The following is a 14,245-nucleotide window of genomic DNA, read 5'->3' on the forward strand; positions in this document are numbered from 1 at the left end:
TTATTTTATTTATTTATTTTTGAGACAGTCTCGCTCTTGTCATCCAGACTGGAGTGCAATGGCACAATCTCAGCTCACTGCAACCTCCACCTCCCAGGTTCAAGTGATTCTCCTGCCTCAGCCTCCCAAGTGTCTGGGATTACAGGTGTGCACCACGATGCCCAGCTAATTTTTGTATTTTTAGTAGAGACAGGGTTTCACCATGTTGGCCAGGCCGGCTCGAACTCCTGACCTCAGGTGATCCATCCGCCTTGTCCGGTTTCACCATGTTAGCCAGGCTGGTCTCAAACTTCTGACCTCAGGTGAGCTGCCTGTCTCGGCCTTCCAGAGTGCTGGGATTCCAGGCGTGACCCACCGTGCTGGCCCTGGAAAACATTTGTAGAGGCTCCTCAGTGATAGCAACTCAGTACTCATCTTACTGTCTTCCTTCCTTCCCTATTTCACTGGCCCTGCTGACATTCATGCCCACTGGCTCCATTTTTTCAAATACACTCTGCATGTGAGCTTTGTCTCTTATTTTGAGGAACTCAGGCTAAGATATATGGGATATTTGATATATGCAATATATAGTACTTGATAGTAAATTTTTGTTGCTTAAATGACAATGTTGTGCCAATAATATTTGCATTACTCACTTTACTTGGATCATTCAGGTAGCATGAATCTTATATAAAATATGTGCCTAATCTGATAGAAAATAAGTCCCTCATGCACATTTGATGGCAAAATCTTCATAGTATAGTTCTGATTACATCTGTCATTCAAACCACTCAACGGTATATCAGGGTCATTGTCACTGAAAATCAGCTTAGGCCACAGTGGAAGAAAATAGCAATGTTATAGGATCTCTGGGGTGTCCGTTTTCTTCCTGGAAACTTCTGTGGCTGGTGGCACTTTTGCCTGAGTTCTTGTCCTGCATCCAGGAAGAATGAGGTACGCAGACAAGTGAAGGGTGAAGAAGACGAAGAGGAGTTTTATTTAGTGTTAGAACAGTTCAGAGGAGATCCGCAGTGGATAACTCCTTTCTAGAGGCAAGTCCTCCCATTGAATATTCAGCTCTCAGCAGAGAGAAGGCCCTGGAAAGGGTGGCAGAGAGGAGGCCCTGGAAAGGGTGACTCCTCTCCGCAGGCTGTGCAGACATCTCTGCAGGCCTCTGAAGCGCTCAGCAGAGAGGGTAGCTCCTCTTTGCAGTTGGTCCTCCTGTTGTCTCTCCATCTTCTGCCCTCTGCCCTGCTCTGGCTGAGCCCGAGGCTTTTATGGACCTCAGAGAGGAGGAAGTGCCAGCCAATTGGTCCATGGGTGGCCATGGGCAGCCCAAAGGAGGCACCACAGGTCCCCACTCCAGTTCATGAACTGGTAGCCCCGTGCTCAGCCTTTAGGCCCTCCCTGGCCTGAAGTTGGGCCTTACTGGGAATCAGCCCCCTTCTGCCCAGGAGCCTGTCTGCCTCCCTTGGCCATCCATGGCAGGGTGCTGGCACCAAAGGGCACCTGCAGGCCACCACCCAGCCACCCTCAGCTTCCCCTCCTGTGCTCCTCAGCTCCCAAAATCCAGAGGGGGCCGAGGTGGCAGAAGGATGGCATGTCAGCACTGGCCCAAGCCTACGCACACCTGGCCTGGCTTGTGTGCCTCCAAGATCAGAGCAGGCCCTGGGAGTGGGGAGATGCTAGGCAGTGGGAGCAGACACCTCTGAGTCTGCAAAGGCATGGGGGGTCCTTTCCAGGACTCCCAAGCCTGCAGGATACCTCGCGCTGCAGCCCCAGTTTTCAGTGGGGTGGGGTGGGGCTCCTGCCTGTTGCATGGAGCTGGAGGCCCTGATCCACAGCCAAGATTGGGTGGCTGTAGCCCCGCCCAGGAAGGCAGAGCTCCTGCCAACTCCCGGCTCCCAAGAGCACAGAGATGCTGAAGTTGCAGCTGTAGCCTAGGTAGCTGCAGTTGTACCTGGGGAGGTCCCACCCCACCAACTTGTAAGGGGCAGAGTTCCCGCTTGTCCCTGGCTCCCAGCGCCTCTCACCAGCAACCGGCAGCGCCCCCTTGAAGCCTGGGGCACGGGCTCCAGGTCCTCACTGGGCCTGGACCGGCATCTGGTGTAGGGGCGATATTGCTGAAAGCTCCCGCTGTGGTCCTGGGCTCAGGATTGGCCTGGAGCTCCCCCTTGCCAGGCGGGCGACTTGGGCAGGCCCCACTGTGGCAGCCCCCAGGGTGGCGGGCTGGGGGTGGGGGGTTTGCGGTGGGGTGGAGGGGTGGAGGAATGGGGGGTAGAGGGGTGAGGGCTGTCTGCCTCCTCCCTGCACCCTCCTTGCAGTGGCTAGCGTGATGGCAGCAGCACACCAGATGGCCCACTGCTGCCATCAACAGTATAATAACAATAGAGGGCCGGGTTGCGGTGCCTCATGCCTGTAATTCCAGCACTTTGGGAGGCCAAGGCAGGCAGAACACTTGAGGCCAGGAGTTGGAGACCAGTCTGGCCAACATGGAGAAACCCCCATCTCAACCAAAAATACAAAAATTAGTTTGACATGGTGGCATGCACCTGTAATCCCAGCTATTCAGGAGGCTGAGGCAGGAGAATTGCTTGAAACCGGGAGGTGGAGGTTGCAGTGAGCTGAGATCACACCACTGATCTCCAACCTGGGCAACAGAGCGAGACTCTGTCTCAATAATAATAGTAATAATAATAATAAACAATATAAAATGATGTTCAGGCCAGGCATAGTGGCTCAAGCCTGTAATCCCAGCACTTTGGGAGGCCGAGGTGGGTGGATCACCCGAGTCCAGGAGTTTGAGATCAGCCTGGCCAACATGGCGAAATCCTGTCTCTATCATTTTGCCGGGCTTGGTGGCTCACGCCTGTACTCCCAACTACTCAGGAGGCTGAAGTGGGAGGATCCATTGAGCCCGGAGGTCCAGGCTGCAGTGAGCCGTGATCGCACCACTGCACTCCAACTTGGGCAACAGAATGAGACCCTGTCTGTATGAGATTCAGGTTCTGTATGCCTAGGCTTTTTTTTTGTTCGAAGAAGGCATGCCTGCCCCCAAAAATAAATAACTAGAAAGCAGGCTTCTTACTCTTACAGAAACCTCTCCCAGCTGCTCTCCAACCAACTGGAGAATTCTGTGTTAATGTTAAACAGCCTCCCCAGTGCAGCCTTTGAAGAATTCTGGACATTACCCCAGTTTCCTGAATGAAGTTCTTGCTCCACGATTGACCCCTTGTCCTGCCTTTAGTGTTTATTCTTCAACGACCCAATTATCCCAGATCTCTGCTGGTGTTCTAAGTATAATACAGTTTACTGAAATGTATTGTTAGACTCATTCTAGAATGAGCTGTTATGAGATATGTAGGCACAAGCCGAGTTTTCTGTTCCACATTAAAAATGAGCTGCAATTTAGGTGAGTTCTTAGTAAATGTTTGTGTGCAGAGAGATCTCATTGAAACAGCAATCAATTCTTCATTAACTTTGCTACTAGAAGAAAGCAATAGTAGAATTCTCCCAAAATAGTGGATAAACTATAATATACTTTGAATTAAATTTAATGGATTTCTTCCCACTCAATGGATTTGACTGCCTAAACTCTTTTGGTCTGAATTTTAAATGATTTCACATCCCCTGTGCACATATTGTGGTGTGGCCATGGGAGACCTGATTGGTGATGGGTGAGAGGTTCAAGGTGGTCTGGGAATGGAAACGGCCCATGAGAAGTTCACATGCAGATAATGAAGTGATGGTTGTACCTGAAATAGCGATCAAAATGGTATTCAATCTGTGTAGAGACTTCAGTCTCTGTTCTTCTGAGGCCTTTCCTGCATAGGACAAGCTTTTAAAATGATCCCCATGTTCCTTCTTGAGAATGGAATTTAAACTTACATTTTAAATCTTTGGTTCAGTGCTTTAAAGGTAAAGTTGATAATTTATTATAATTATCAAAAAAATAAAACCCACTTTCTAGTCCTTCTCTTCATGGAATATTCTATCTGTCACTATGTAGACAATGGCCTGCAATGGAATAAAATTGGTGAATGCTAAATATATAAGATAGAAACACAATTTTATTCTAATATGCACGCTCATTTGCTATCACATTTATCAGGGAACGAGTAGCCTCAAATAGTCCTTTAAGTGTGTTGTTATTGTCCCTGTTTTCCGTTAAGTTTTGTGTATTTTCCTGGTCTTACTAGTAATATTACTATATTTAGTTATATTGCAAACACAATCTTTTGTAGGCTTTTGCTTTTTTTTTTGGTAGGCTTTTCTCTTCCTAAATGTCTGTCATGAAAAACGAACCAACCAACCAACCAGTCAAATAAACAGCAAAAGCTCAATTACACACACAAAAAATTAAGACAACCAGGAAAACTCAAACTAAGAAGCCGTAATTGCAGTTTTTACATATGTACCAGGCACTAACCATATGCTCAGTCCCCAGCAGATGTATGCATCAATGAGGCCTCGCTATCATGGTTTCTAAATTATTTTGCTGTCATTATTTCACGTTAAAATCATTCTTATCTAATTTCCAAAGATCCATATTGTGCCTATATGTAATTGGTGGATTAATAGGTATTTACAATTGTTGTAGGGCTTCTTAGTTCAAGTAAAGGCCAGGTTCTTGTCACATGGCCATGAGAAATTAGGCTCGCAGACACTTTGAAAGGTAAGAAAAATGGAATTTATTGGGTGAAAAGGAAAAAAAGGGAAACGGGGGCCTCTCACTTCCTAGCTGGTTTCCGCCATCACAGATTGAATCCCAGGTTCCACCCCAGAACAGGAGAGGCCAGGCTGGAATCCCAGACTCCTCTCCCATGCAAAGGGCGCGAACTTCCACGGCTCACCCCATTCTCCCGGTGTGCAGGCCAGTTGGAGTTGCTCCAGGGACCCCTTTATACTTGGCTGTCTCACAATGATTTCGAAGTCTCTGATTGCCTTTAACCTGAAGAAAGTATATCTTTGGTGAAACACGAACCAAATTGTTGGCCTACTTCCCATTTGTCCTTTGTTTAGAATAAGATTATGTAAATACACCTCTGAGCTGGGGATGAGGTTTGGGGAAGTTGCCTCAGTTTGTGCCCTCATTGATATGTAAAAACACCATTGCATGGCATTTTTGTCTCCTAAAGAACAGGAAGTAGATATTTAATGACACCAAAGTTGGACCAACCTTATATGTTTGTAGTTTTTCTTTTTATTATATACATAAATATATACATACATATATATAAAATTAATAGCGTAGGCCGTGCGCAGTGGCTTACACCTGTAATCCCAGCACTTTGGGAGGCTGAGGTGCATCACTTGAGGCCAGAGGTTCAAGACCAACCTGGCCAATGTGGCAAAACCTCCCCTCTACAAAAAATACAAAAATTAGCCAGGCATGGTGGCACACGCCTGTAATCCCAGCTGCTCGGGAGGCTGAGGCACAAGAATCACTTGAACCCAGGAGGCGGAGGCTGCAGTGAGCCAAGATCATACCACTGCACTCTGGCCTGGTCAGCAGTGTGAGACCTTGTCTCAGAAAAAAAAAAAAAGAAAAGAAAAAGAAAAAAATTAATAGTCTAAACCAAAAATAAAATTTGAAGGACCCCAACCATCTGAATGGACCCCTCCTCTCAGTCAAGGACATGCCAGAGTCATCTGAAAATCTAGTTCAGGCCATGAAAGAAAAAGGGGTTGGACATGCCTCATTATACTTCTCTAGAATTAACATCAACACAGACCTTTTTATAGTAGTCTATTCTCTCCAAAGCCTGTTAATGGGAGACTTCATCTGCATGGTGAAATGTAGGTCTCTGCAACCCCTTATCAGCAAACCCTTATCATAACCCAGACATTCCTTTCTACTGATAATAACTCTTTTAATCAATTGCCAATCAGGAAATTTTTAAATCTACCTATGACCTGGAAGACCCATCCCCTCCCTCGGACCTTTGAGTTGTCCTGCCCTTCCAGATCAAACCAATGTAAACCTTACATGTATTGATTGATGTATTATGTCTCCCTAAAATGTACAAAAGCAAGCTGCACCCCAACAACCGTGAGCACATGTCATCAGCACCTCCTGAGGCTGTGTCACAGGTGCATCCCTAACCTTGGCCAAATAACCTTTCTAAATTGACTGAGACCTGTCTCAGATGTTTTTGTTTCACAATAGTGATGGGGTCTCACTAAGTTGCCTAGGCTTGTTGTGAACTCCTGGGCTCAAGCCATCTTCCCCTCTCTGCCTCCTAAAGTGCTGGGTTTACAGGTGTGAACCACTGCACCTGGTCCCTGTTCCTTGTTTTTCTAAGCAGACAAAATCCCATATTTCCCATCTTCTAGTCCTTAACAATGTAGCAGTCCATAAATTATCATATACTTTTTTCCCCTTTTTTTCCTGAGACACAGTTTCACTCTGTTGCCCAGGCTGGAGCCCAGTGGCCTAATCTCGGTTTACTGCAACCTCTGCCTCCCAGGTTCAAGCAATCCTCTTGCCTCAGCCTCCCAAGTAGCTGCGATTACAGGTGCACACCACCATGTCCAGCTAATTTTTGTATTTTTAGTAGAGATGTGCTTTTACCATGTTGGCCAGGCTGGTCTTGAACTCCTGATCTCAGGCCAAGTAGCTGTGATTACAGGTGCACACCACCATGTCCAGCTAATTTTTGTATTTTTAGTAGAGATGTGCTTTCACCATGTTGGCCAGGCTGGTCTTGAACTCCTGATCTCAGGTGATCTGCCCACCTCGGCCTCCCAAAGTGTTGGGATTACAGGCCTTAGCCATTGCACCTGGCCCCCTTTACTTATTTTTATCCAGTTTCTGTAGCAGTACTATTCATGAAATACACTCATTATGTACTTAGGATGAGCAGAATGATGAATGGTGTTATTAGTTGACTGCTGCTGCACAATTATCACAAAGAAGAAAATAAAATATTACTATTTGGGGGTTTCATCAACATGAAAATGGCTGTAATTTCAATTTCTGAGTTATGGTAAGGAAAATGGGAGCGGAGGGAAAAGTACAGTGGAGCAGTGAATGGGAAGGGAAGGGAAGGGAAGAAGAGTTGGGGACTAGTGTCCAGTATACAATGTATTTGGCATTCAAAAAACTTGACTTGTATATCAAAGCCATTTTGATTATATGTTAACACCTGAGTCTTAAACAAGTGACTCATCTGGCACAACTAGTAATAAGATGAATGTTAAACTAACGTTTTATTAGAAGAGAATTATTGAACACACTGCCAAATGCTATCCTCCTTGGACATTTTTATAATGTAGAGCTGGCCGGGTGCAGTGGCTCACACCTGTAATCCCAGCACTTTGGGAGGCTGAGGCAGGCAGATCACAAGGTCAGGAGATTTGAGACCAGCCTGGCCAACATGGTGAAACCCCATCTCTACTAAAAATACAAAAATTAGCTGGGCGTGGTGGTGCATGCCTGTAGTCCCAGCTACTCAGGAGGCTGAGGCAGGAGAATCGCTAGAACCTGGGAGGCAGAGGTTGCAGTGAGCCGAGATAGGGCCACTGCACTCCAGCCTGGGTGACAGTGTGAGACTCCATCTCAAAAAAAAAAAAAAAAAAAAAAAAAGTTAATGTAGAGCTGGGTGGAAATGATTTGCCTCCTCTGAAGATCCTACAGATCTGAGAGGCTCTAGGGCCAAAATCTCCCCGTTCTTCCAAAGAAAAGGGTGGCACAAAGAGGTCCTGCTTTCAGTCAATTAATATGTATTCACTGGGAATATATTTCAGCTACAGAATAATTATCATTAAAAATAATTTATGAAACATTTGTATACTGTACTCATTATGTACTTAGTTTAAAAAACATATCCATCATAATCAGCAAGGTGGTTTATTCTAACCTTAGTTATATAACAGAATGTGGTTTTTATTGTACTGACAATCATAAATGAAAGAAAATATGTTTCATGTCGGGAGAAATGCAAAATAATAGCAGAACCTTCATTTAATATTAACACTTCAAAAGGAAAGCCTTTTCTAATTTTTAATTTTTTTAGAGACAGGGTCTTTCTTTGTCCTTTAGGCTGCAATGCAGTGGTGCGATCACAGCTCACTATAACTTTACCTCCTGGGCTCAAGCAATCTTCCTGCCTCAGCTTCCTGAGTAGCTAGGACTATGGGTGCATGCCACCATGACTAGCTAATTTTTAAATTGCTTGTAGAGAGATCTTACTATATTGCCCCCTCTGGTCTCAAACTCCTGGCCTCAAACAATCCTCCTGCCTTGGCCTCCCAAAAGTACTGGGATTACAGGTATCAACCACCATGCTTTACCTAAAATGGAAGTTTTGACCAATAAACACTTAGTAAATGTTTTAGACACATTGACTAAGTCAAAATTGTAAAAATGGATCATTGCATCTGAAATTATCGTAGGTTTTGTATGATTTCTGTGACTTGTCATGCCAAAAATCACCAAGTTTCTTAGAAAATAGTTCTGGAGCTCATTTGACTGGAAGATGCTCATGAATCTCCCCTATTTTTAGGCCAGGATGTAAGCAATTCATTTCCAGAATAAAACACAAAAGCTAAGGATTATAGTTGTAGTCAGTATTTGACATAATGCATTGTCCCTACACAAATGCAAAGCTATCAGAAAAGGAGATACAGATTCAACTCGTATCTTCTTACCATTTTCACTGAACTTCGCTTCTTACAAAAAGAAAAAAAGAAAATGCTTTGGGCATGATGCTTAATGAAAAAGAGTAGTCAGCAAGTTGTTGTTGGCTTAGCTTGAGCAAGGAGAATTTTACAGAGATCAAGTAAAAGAACAAAGAAGGAAATTTAATACCGTTGGATGCCCTTGACCAAAATTTTAATAATGAGCTTTTTTTTTAACGCCGTAATGTCTGAACTTTATGTTCTTCAGAAACACCTTGTGAAAAGTTCAGTAGTAAAGTTCAAGTGATCAATTATGTTGACAATGTTACTACATAGTATAGGATTTAGAAAATTTTTTATAAGAACTTTTAAGTTTCTGCTATATACTTGAAAGAACAAAGAAAACTTAGCACCTTTCTCAAGATGTGTTTAATTGGAAGTATTTCTTTCAAAGCTCTTGTTTTTATTATCAAACAATTTGGGATCAACATTGGGGTAAAACAGAGTATTATTCCCATTTTACTCGAAATATACCTTGAGTTGTAATATAGTTGTACATCTACCAACCATTTTGTACGTCAGTTATGTCAGTATGTCTCTTGAATAAAGACATTCTTTTGAAACACTGAAGGTAAACCACTAAGTTGGCATTATCATTCCTGTCTATAAATAACTGTGGCAAGAAAGTACCTGGACCTTTCCAGTTTCTGATGGAAAACTTTGTTGGTATCTTTGCAGTTAACTTTATGTTTAACTCAGTGAAGGGGCTGAATCAGTCATATTTTAAATTTTCTTGAGTGTGGTAAGTGTGTATATATTGCATATAAAACAAATCATTTTGCTGGGCTTTTTCTCCTAAATCCCATCTCACGATTTTGTCTAAAAACTCTATTAATTTCCTCTTTAATCATTCTAATTTATCCTTCATATAGAAAGGGTTTGTAAACATCTACCATATGTAAATTGTGCTGTTGCATTTAAATTTTTGTGGTCATAATATTTTTGGGATTTTATTTTGTGTCTGACTCCAATTTAGAGTGTATACATTTAGGATTTTCTTTTCTTCTTTTATTAATGGTATTAAAATCAGAAAAGATGTTGGCCTTTAAGACTACTGATTTCCCGTTTTCTACAATGAAAATAACTGGAAATGTCAATTTGAATGTGTTACTAAAAATTATTTTAAAACTATTTTATTAGTGTTCCTACCTCAAAAGATAAGTTAGAGCAGAGGGAGAAAATAAATGATCAAAGGAAATTTCCAGACTAAGGAATGACCCCAGTAAATTCTTTTTTCTTTGAGCTTGAAGATTTGAGATATACCTACATGTTTGTGAATGTAATCTTTAAATACAAAGGAATATTGGTTGCTTTCATTTTAAAATTTCATTTAATTTCTTTTGAGGCAGGGTCTTTCTCTAGGCTGCCTAGGCATGATGCTTACTGGGCTCACTGGGCTCACTGCAGCCTTGACCTCCAGGGCTCAACCAGTCTTCCCACCTCAGCCTCCCAAGTAGCTGGGACCACAGGCACACACCACCACACCCAGCTAATTTTTGTATCTTTTGTAGAGATGGGGTCTTGCCACGTTGCCCAGCCTGGTCTCAAACTCCTGGGCTCAAGCAATCTGTCTGCCTCAGCCTCCCAAAGCGCTGGGATTATAGGTGTGAACCACTGCATCCAGCTGCTTTCGTTTGCTTGTATAACTTGACTTTATTTTTGTTGACAGTGGATGGACAAAGGTCTTATTAGAATCATGATATAAACAAATGTGACAAATGTGTTTATTTCTATAATTTTACATATTCAAAAATACATAAATACAAATGGGCCCTTAGAACACGTTGAAAAGATTAGGTTATTACTCTCTTATTACTCTCTCTATTCTACAGGCTCTTATGTTCAATAAAGACTAATTGCTAAAACAGGAAAACATTTATCTTGTCCTATATAGATAGCATTTCTCAATTACATGTGATTGATGCCTTTTTTCAAGCATTTGGCATCTGTTTCAATCAGTGAAGAAACCTCCTACTTAAATAATTGTTCTGTTCCTTTATGTCTAACTCCTACATGGCCACAGTAGTCTCTAAAATGTACATTCTTAGAATATCTCTGCATAGGAGAAAATGGTGCTTATAGATTCTTTGGAGATGCCTAATCAGAAAAATTAAAACATGAGTATTCTGTAGAAACTTAACTTGGGAGCATGAGTTGGCAGTAGCCTGAATTAACAATATGCCTTGGAAGCAGCTGTGAAGGGGTGGTTAGACTGCCAGGATTTTCATTTTAGCCCTACCACTCTAGTCAAGTTGTAAGACTGAAACCTACTGGCACCTCACTTTCCTCACTTGCCACATGGGGCAATTTCAGCTTTTTGTATAACTGTGAGGACTGAGTGGGATAGAACACTTACAGCATTGAAAACCAATGTGCAGTATATAGTAGGCATTAAATAAAATTAGTTAATACTGGAGAGATTTGGAGGGCTATTTGATTATAGCCTTTAAAAATATAAATTAATAAATTCTTTTTTCAATGTCACTTCACAGTACTGTAGCAGACATTAGGTTGTGAGAACATTCTCCAAATTAACACATTCATAAATCAGAAGAGTGTAGAAGAATCTATAACATTTACATTGGTTCAAAGAGGGAAAAAGTCTTTTATCCTCTTCATACATAAGAAATGCTGTTTCAAATTAATGGCATATCTTCTTTGGCACTCAAAAGCACTGAAGGAACATTTATTAATTTCAAGAGATTTTTGAAAAATACTTGTCTCTAATGCTCAGACTTTTTCAGAAAAATCCTTAAATACAGAGGCATAGAATCTGATATTAAGAGGACATGAGTATCCAGATTTAGGCATGAATCTTGGAAAAGTTATTTAACTTCCCTGTGATTACTCACTTCTAAAATGAGAATGGTAATGTCTTCTCCCTCAAAGGGTAGAATTAAATGAACTAATGTGTATCAGTGTACATTCTGAACCATACATTCAAATAACTATACTTTTCTGTTTTATAAGCATCATCTCCTTTGAGGATATAAAATTGTTTAGCTGAACTGAAATATACTATTGAAAAACTTAACAAATGCTGCCGAAATTAATCAGTTATAAGCTAAACTGTACTCATTAAAATTGGAATTAAAGTTTTGAAATATGCATTTTGTGATATCGATAGTGATGGCACACTCCTGGTCTCATTAAAATTTGTCAGAGAGCAAATTGATCAATAAACATACTGCAATATCCCCTTGCATTAGCTTCTTCATATGTAAAAATGTGTGATTTTTTGAGTTTATGTCATATTTAAACATCTGACTTTTTTTCCCAGATGACATCTAAAAGCGATAGATAAGTATTAATAATGTTACATGACTAAAGCACTGGTTAGCCAGAATAATTACTGGAGTGGAACAGTAGCATATTTTCTGTACACATTTCTCTTTAATAGTATCTATTTTTGTAGCTCAGCCATTTACAGTATAGGTATTCCCTTCCTGCTCTTCAAGGGCATTGCTTTTAGAGAATTACTTGATTTTAATTGATCTATTTCGCAGTACTCACAAATAGATAAATTGTGTTATAATGTTCAGCAAATTTTCTTTTTTTTTTTTTTGGAGATGGAGTCTCGCTCTGTGCCCAGGCTGGAGTGCAGTGGCACGATCTTGGTTCACTGCAAGCTCCGCCTCCCGGGTTCACGCCATTCTCCTGCCTCAGCCTCCCGAGTAGCTGGAACTACAGGTGCCCGCCACCACGCCCGGCTAATTTTTTGCATTTTTACTAGAGACGGGGTTTCACCGTGTTAGCCACGATGGTCTCGATCTCCTGACCTCGGGATCCGCACGCTTCGGCTTCCCAAGGTGTTGGGATTATAGGCGTGAGCCACTGCGCCCAGCCGCAAATTTTCTTTTTTCTTTTTTTTGAGACGGAGTCTCACTCTGTCACCCAGGCTGGAGTGCAGTCCTGAGATCTCAGCTCACGGCAACCTCCGCCTCCCGGGTTCAAGCGATTCACCTGCCTCAGCCTCCCAAGTAGCTGGGATTAGGCGAGCACCACGTTGTCCGGCTAATCTTTGTATTTTTAGTGGAGAGGGTGTTTCACCACGTTGGCCAGTCTGGTCTTGAACTCCTGACCCCAGGTGATCCGCCCGCCTAGGCCTCCCAAAGTGCTGGGGTTACAGGCATGTGCCACCGAACCCAGCCCAAATTTTCTATTTTTACGGTACAGTAAACACTAAACATGTCAAAATATATAAGGTTGGTTTGTAATGTTGCAACTGGATTTAAGTGAGCACCGCAATAAAGGCTAATCTTTGAGTCAGCAGAAAAGTAATTCAGAGGCTGGGCGCGGTGGCTCATGCCTGTAATCCCAGCACTTTCGGAGGCTGAGTTGCATGGATCACCTGAGGTCAGGAGTTCGAGACCAGCCTGGCCAACATGGTAAAACCCCGTCTCTACTAAAAATACAAAAATTAGCTGGGAGTGGCGGCACATGCCTGTAATCCCAGCTACTGGAGAGGCTGAGGCAGGGGAATCGCTTGAACCCGGGAGGCAGAGGTTGCAGTGAGTTGACATTGTGTCATTGTACTACAGCCTGGGCGACAGAGAAAGACTGTCTCAAAAAACAACAAAAAAGTAATTCAGATGTATAGCCTCAGAATGAAAACAGCTAAAATTCGGCCTTTCAAAAGGCAAAGGATAGCTCTAAGTCCTTGGTTAAAAGGATTTAATGACGTTATTATACATAGCAGTAGGCATTTAATGTTTATGCAATAAAAATCCAGACCTTTTTAATTAAAAGATGATAGCATAACAAAATCTGGGTCTTCAGGTGCCTTCTCCTTGTTTTAATGTATTTGTGTTCACAAATTGCTGGTCGTAAGAATTTTAGAAGGGGAAAGAGAGACCCAGATTTTTGAAACTAGTATTTCCCTAACTATAGAGTTACCCTTTATATCCATTTTTTTTTTTTTTTTTTTTTTTTTGAGACGGAGTCTTGCTCTATCACCCAGGCTGGAGTAGAGTGGCACGATCTTGGTTCACTGCAAGCTCCGCCTCCCGGGTTCACACCATTCTCCTGCCTCAGCCTCCCGCGTAGCTGGGCCTACAGGCACTCGCCACCACGCCCAGCTAATTTTTTGCATTTTTAGTAGAGACAAGGTTTCACCGCGTTAGCCAGGATGGTCTCGATCTCCTGATCTCCTGACCTCCTGATCCGCCCGCCTCAGCCTCCTGAAGTGCTGGGATTACAGGCGTGAGCCACCGCACCTGGCCCAGTTGCTCTTTATATCTTAGTGGGACTTGATGCAGCCTAAGCAGGCAAAAATTAATACGCTTCAAAAGATCTTATTTTCTTATATCTTATGTTAATTCTAGATTTTGTTTTTTAAACCATTCTTTTACAAGGAGTAACACCCCAACTCTTCCTCCCCCATCAAAACAGCTCAAACAGAACCCTTTGCTACTGGTCATTAGAATTAAGTATCCGCTTCCATAGGGCTATCTCAACAGCTCTTTTATTGTCAGCTTTGGGTAAGACTTTAATATATGTGTTTATTGAGCCTCAAACCGTATCAGCACAATAATAGTTATTTAGGTGGCCCAAGGGGTGTAGAGCTGCTGTTTGGGGTAATTTA

Source organism: Rhinopithecus roxellana, chromosome 18 (genome assembly GCF_007565055.1).
Source record: "Rhinopithecus roxellana isolate Shanxi Qingling chromosome 18, ASM756505v1, whole genome shotgun sequence".
In the NCBI taxonomy this organism is placed as follows: Eukaryota; Metazoa; Chordata; class Mammalia; order Primates; family Cercopithecidae; genus Rhinopithecus; species Rhinopithecus roxellana.